Source organism: Myotis brandtii, unplaced genomic scaffold (assembly GCF_000412655.1).
Source record: "Myotis brandtii unplaced genomic scaffold, ASM41265v1 scaffold644, whole genome shotgun sequence".
In the NCBI taxonomy this organism is placed as follows: domain Eukaryota; kingdom Metazoa; phylum Chordata; class Mammalia; order Chiroptera; family Vespertilionidae; genus Myotis; species Myotis brandtii.
In genome coordinates this window covers 40,434-47,692 of record NW_005370482.1, presented here as the reverse complement: position 1 = coordinate 47,692, position 7,259 = coordinate 40,434, and positions in this window count along the sequence as shown.

Sequence of the window (7,259 nt, the reverse complement as noted above, 5' to 3'; positions counted from 1 at the left end):
TAAAATTAAGATAGGAAAACTGAAGAACCAGAGTCAAATCCACAATGTATATAAAGATGAACACAAAATGCAGGAAGATTTAAAGTTCTCTGGGAATAAATCAGTGCATAGAAAAATTAAATTTCCTCTATGAAGGAGTGACTATTTCTGCCCCTGATTTGCATGAGTAAAAAGTGAAAGGAATTTTCAATAAGTACATGCATTTTATGAGAGGCTATCAAAATAGCCAATAAGCATATGAAAAGATGCTTAACGTTATTACTTAATACATCAAGAGAAGTGAAAATCAAAACCCAAAATAAGATTCCACCAAATACCTACCTGAATGGCTAAAACTTAAAAGGCTAACAATTCTAAGTGTTGACAAGGATGTGGAACAAGTAGAACTCTCATATATTGTTGGTGGGAATATGACATGATACGATAACTTTGGAAAAATACTTGGTAGTACCTATTAAAACTACATATATGCCTACTACAACTAAAGAATTCCACATATATTCCCAAGAGAAATGAATGCATGTGTCCACTAGAAAACAAGACAAGAATTCATAGCAACTTTTTTCATAATCAAACACTAACATCCCAAATGTCCATTAACAGTAAAATAAGTAAATATTTTGGGGAATATTCACTGGACTAGCAGTTAAAAAAAAAGAATTACTGCTTAATATAACTAACATGAACTTTTTAAAAAGATATAATCAAGAGTAAAATGATTCAAAGGAGTAGAGCATGTATGATCCCATTTTGATAAAGTTTAATAACTAATAAAATTAATCTGTCTTGGAAAAAAGTCAGAAGATTTGTTTTTGGGAGGGAATTATGGACAGGAGAGTATTGATAGACTAGGTGCAAAGGGGAGCTTTCTGGCATGCCGAAAATGTTCTATAGCTTCATGTTGGTGGTTGTTACATTTACTCAACTGTGTGCGTTACATAAATATGTAAAAACTCATCACTTGAGATTTGTGTACTTTTTAGGATGTGTACTATACTTCAATAAAAATTAACAACTAAATATTTTACATCTTGGAAGGAGAAGTAGGTGCAAGACTTATCAGAGTTTTCCTTTCCATGGAAAGCACAAGAGATGAACAATTCCAATGTCTTGTTGTCTTCTTCAAGGCCCAGCATGACGAACCAATAACAATGGGTCATTTGTTTTCTGTAGCTTATTGCTCTCTGCCTTTATGACGTGTGTATTAGTTTCCTGGTGCTACCATAATAAATTACCACAAACTTGGTGGCTTACAATAACAGAGAGAAATGTATTATTTCACAATTTGGAGACCAGAAGTCTGAAATCAAGATGTCAACAGGACTGCACCCCCTCAGAAAGCTCTTGGGAGAATCCCCCTTGTCCCTTCCAGTTTCTGGAGGCTCCAGGTGGCTTGGTTTGTGGCTGCATCATTCCAATCTCTATCTCTGTAATCACATGCTTTCTTCTCTGTGTCTTCTGTTACAAGGACACTTGTTATTAGATTTAGGGGTCATCCAGATAATCCAGGATCATCTCATTTAGAGACCTTAAACTTCATTACATCTGCAAAGACCCCTTTTTCCAAATAAATTCACATTCACAGGTTCTTGGTAGTAAAGCATGGACATATCATTTGGGTGGCCACCATTCAACACACTACAATATGTATAGATTTAAATGAATGCAATTTCCCATTATAATAAATATAATGTGTAATCTCTAACCAGATAAGAACAATAAAAATGTATGTTTGTTTTGTGTTTTCCAGATGTCAAAGGTGTTTTCATTTTTTAAATCTGATTTGACCTTCATAATCAGACTCCATACAATAAAAAAAAGAGATTTACGGTGGTAATTAAGTTATATTTACTCATCATCTCTTTGCTTACTTAACCAATAGGAACCCTGCTAGAGGGAGACAATGTTGAAAGTTTTAGTCTTAGTTCATAAGGGAGAATTGGTTTATGTCAATTTTAAAGAAGTAGAGAATGAATTTAACTTCTCACTGACTAAGACAAAGGTTCAAAATTACTTCAACAGTAACAGTTATGGATATGATGGCATGTGATAAAAGGATAAAATTCTTCAGTTAAAACTTCCTAAGAAACAAGTTTGATGTGAATATTATGGATATTTTTTCAAATATCAAATATATTTGCAATTTTAGAAATACCAGTCCCTTTACAAGCAGGCATTGTTTCTATTCTTCCTGAAATTATGTTATCAATTTGTGTGATTTTGTGTATTATGTATGTTTCTTTTTTAAATGAATTCACTATTGTAGTTAAAGAGCTGAATTCATGTTTATAAATAGTATTGAACAATTATTTATATAAAATAGACATTTTACTAACACAAAATATCCTATAAGTAACCTATGTGTATTACATATTTAAAATGTAAATGTAATTTCACTTACAAAAAATTTGATTTTCATACAACTATTCATCTCTGCACAGAATAAGACTTATCTGTGTTTCTCATTTAAAATGCAGTGGTTATTGCATCGTAAGAAACAACTTTGGCTTTTCACGGGCATTGTGATTATCTCAAACCAAATACCCTTAACTATTCTTTTGTCCTCTCGAACTTAAAAGGGGAATTTCAATTTTCTAAATAGCTGCATAGAAATGGAGAATTGCCTTTTGTTGTCGAGCTAAAGACAAGATTCTAAGGAAACCGCAAGGAAGCATTTCCCTGCAATAGCATATTATGAGGTGTGGACTTAAAAAAGCTTTTCTATTGCCAATATTGTAATTGGGCAGATGTCTGCTGCATATACCATGTCTGCATCAAGAGCCAGACTTTCCTAAGAGTTAACTATTAGAAGCATTTTAGATTATAGCACAAAGTACTCCCTGATCATTTTGCAAATGAAAATTTTAGTCCCCTGACAATTTTGTATATGTTTGAGAAGATGGCCTTTAAAATGAAAAGCATAGGCAATAGGATAAGATGTAGCAAGCCAGAAACAAGAACATAGTGGAGAACGGCAGCAGCTGAGGGCTAGACCTTTTACAGGAACCAGTCACTGTCCTGTTGTGGAGGCATTTCCCTGAAGACATGCTGGATTCCAAAGGGTCTCACAGGATTGGGAAGGATGCCGGAAGGTAACCTACCTGGAGGAACCACTTGGTTGTAGGTGCAAGCTAGGGGCATACAGTCAACACTATAGCAAAGTTATAGGTGTGCTTAAATTTCAGGCAAACCCAAATGCAAATAATATAAGTAGATGATTATGATAGAGATGATAGATGATAGATAGATAGATAGATATAAAGATAGATAAATAGATAATAGATAGATAATACATAGTCAAATAATTAAATAACAATGAATGGTTCTAGCTGTGTGAAAGAATCTAGTAGAGAATAATAGGAGAGAGTAGCTATTTTAGTGTCTGGAAAGACCTCTCTGATGAGGTGGCATTTCTAACCATATTAACAATTGGACAATAACCATGGTAAATTCTGTCCCATGATCAGAATCTAAACATAGTAGCCGTAAGGTACAGTGCAAAAATAACAGACTGCTTCAACCAAACCAAAGTTGCATGCCTTATGATCCTCTAAAAGCATGAAGATCCCTTGCACACAAAATTTCATGTAAAAAAAAGACAGTTGAGTAGACTGGTACATTGTCTTCTAGTTTTATGGAATTCCAAGCTCACTGAAAACAGCTTACAGAAACAGACAGTTCATTGGGTCTGGTGCCTGGCAAAATTTAGCGCACAGCACTTACTCCCAGCCAAAGCACTGCTCATCCCTTCAAGTCTACAAGGAGAATGCATTCCAGCATTCAGTTATCCGTTCTGGTCACTGTTTATAGAAACTTCTCATTCACTTCCCCAACTCAGTAAATAGCAAACTTAATTATTATTTTTTAAATTATATTTTTTATTGATTTCAGAGAAGAAGGGAGAGGGAGCGAGAGAAAAATATACTTCAATCATGAGAGAGAATCATTGATAGGCTGCCTCCTGCATGCCCCCGACTGGGGATTGAGCCGCAACCCGGCATGTGCCCTTGATCAGAATTGAATTGAACCCTTCAGTCTACAGGCTGATGCCCTATTGACTGAGCCAAACCAGCCAGGGTGCAAACTCAATTCTTACAGTTTCTCAGCCCAAACCCAGTAGAACTGTCCATAACTCCTCCCCTCTCTCCTCCATCAGCAAATTCTGTCAACTCCACCTTCAGAATATATCCAAAATTGAACATTACTCCACACTTCCTCAACTAAGACTCAGGGTCCAAGCCATAATCATCTTGCACCTGGGTTGTTGCATAACCTCCTCCCCAGTCTCTGCTTCCATCCTATCCTACTAAAGACTATATTATCAGTACAGCAGCCAGAACAATCCTTTTGATGAGATTTTTCTCTTAAAAACTCTCTGATAATTTCACATAAAAATCAAAGCAAACACCAAAAACCTTCAAGTTCCTGTGTGATCTAGGGCTCTGTTACCTCTCTGGATGTACTTCTCTTCCTCTCCTCCCTCACCTTGCTTCAGGCACCCTGGCTTTCCTAAGACTCCTTCATGTTCCAGGCATGCTCACATCTTAGGGCCATCTATTTGCTGTTTCCTCTAATGGACTATTTTTCTACAGATATTAACATGCCTCACTCCCTCGCCTTCTTCAGGTCTTTATTCAAATCACTAAGGTCTCCCTGACCATGCTTCTAAAACCACAACCCACTTCTCCCCCCTAGCATTTCTTAACTCTCTTACTTTTTTCTCCTTAGTACTTATGAAGTTCAGTATCTTATTTATTTATTGTGTTCACTCTCTACCTGTCCCACTAGAACAGTGATGGCGAACCTTTTGAGCTCGGCGTGTCAGCATTTTGAAAAACCCTAACTTAACTCTGGTGCCGTGTCACATATAGAAATTTTTTGATATTTGCAACCATAGTAAAACAAAGACTTATATTTTTGATATTTATTTTATATATTTAAATGCCATTTAACAAAGAAAAATCAACCAAAAAAATGAGTTCGTGTGTCACCTCTGACACGCATATCATAGTTTCGCCATCACTGCACTAGAATGTAGCCCATGATGGCCAGAATCTAAGTCTGTATCCTCATCCATTACAACAGAGTACTCAATGCCAAATTATTAGGTGCCAAAGCCTCATTTAAAACTATTTACCGGTAGTCAACACACTACAAACCTGGTTTAGGTATAAACATATACCATATACAAGTAGGGTAGTATGTATATTTATATGTGCACTAATATATCTGAATAGAAAAAAAAAACACTAGAAAGAAGTAGAACAATATATTAATAGCAGATCATTCTGAGTGGTTATCCAAGTAGTTATCTGAGTAGTGGGAGATAATTCAAGGCACTTTTAACTTTGTTTTAACCCTATTCAGTATGTTTTGAATTTTTAGATATAAATTCATAAATGATTATCTTTAAATATATAAGAATCAGTAACAGTTTTCCCAAAATGTATAACCTAATGGCAAAATAAAGATCGAATTACCCTACTTTAAAAATCCTAAGAGCAGTATCAGAAATTTATACATAAATTATTGCACCTAAACCTCAATGACTCATGTTTTTTTTAATGACAGAGGATTGCTAAATTTTCTGACGATAGCAAAATACCAAATAATTTGTATTCCTTCAATTGAGATGCCTAGCATTTTTAACTAACTGTTTTTGCTGCATTTGGAAAGACTAATGACTAACCTCCCTCTGCTAAAACTAGAAATTGAAGTAAATCAATAAGAAAGAGGTAAGGTGAGCTACTGAGTTCTTTGCAGAGGGTCCTATAGATTATATTGATTGTGAAAATTCTTAAGGGCAAATGAAAAGCAAGGCAGCAAACTCTCTATTTAGTACAGATTCTTGCCTGTAGCTATATTATAAGGTTCTCCAAGATGCTTCACTTCGGCAAGATCCCAGGGAAATCTGTCTGCAAAATCCCTCTCATGTCAGACAGGGTCACTGCATCAGACTGGGTTATGAGATAAAAGAGTCAGCCTTAAGCAAAATTTCCAAGCCAGTAGATGTGTCTCCTGCACTGTGCCACACACAGTAAGGTGCACAAACCTGTCCTTTGCAGTTTCTCCTTCCACTCTATGCCTGAAAGGGCCCCGGGTCCTGTACTGAACACCCTCTCACTCCAGCTATCAGGACTGACCCATGTAGATCATGCTATCTTCCCAGTAGTGGCTTGACCCATACTTTAAAAATCAAATATTTTTACTGATTTCAGAGAGAGGAAGAAAGAGGGAGAGCCAGATGGAAACATCAATGATGAGAGAGAATCATTGATTGGCTGCCTCCTGCCCACCCCACACTTGGGATCAAGGCCGCAACCCAGGCATGTATCCTGACCAGGAATCCAAAGGTGACCTCCCAGTTCATAGGTCAATGCCCCACCACTGAGCCATGCCAGCTGGGCCCATGTGACATTTTTCGTTCTCCCTCCATTTATGTTCATAATCTCCAACCAATCTGGAAAACTAGCTTGCCCTTTAAAAAATAATTTAATGGCTGATGGGCATGAAAAAAATTGGTTATGGGGGTTTTCTTCTTTCAGGCAGCACACTCAGATTAACAAGGCCCTTCCAGAGGTCATGAGTCAGACAAAAAAAATGGCTGCAATAGTGAGGACTGCAGACCTTGTTTTCTAAGCCTTTTGCGTCTCACCATACAGACAGCCACCCATTCTAGTAGTGCCAAGTCCTCATCGAGGGAGTAAATATCTGCAAGCATTTTTGCAGGGTTCTGTTGGAATTAGTGGGAGAAATAAAAAGGGGAGAAGAAAAAAGAGACAAGGAATGGGCAGAAGTTTAGCATCTGAGTTAATGGACATGCCCAAGGGACCCCATAGAAACAGAAAGTCAAGTAGTGAACTCAACAGCTGTGAAGCTGTAAAATCATCTGCTGTAAAGCTGGAGTGGAACCTCCCTTTCCTTTGCCCAAGTCTTCAGGGAAGTAGGCGACGCTCACAAATGTCTGTGTGCTCAATGTTCCTCTATGGGAGCAACTCGATGAGGAAAAGGATCAGAATTCTTCTTGAGATGATTATATGAGCCATTTTCTGAATTTCTTCAGCAAAATCAGAGTCTTTGAGACAAAAAAAAAATGATTGGGAAAATGTGAGCCACACTTCTCCCTTGGAGCCTTATGTGATGCTCAGTGTAGAGGTCTGCCACCGCCATTGGGAAGGAGTTCTGACCAATTTCATCAGATTCTCAAAGGTCAAGCTGTCTCAAATGACACGAGCTACAGGAAGCTAAGATTAAATATA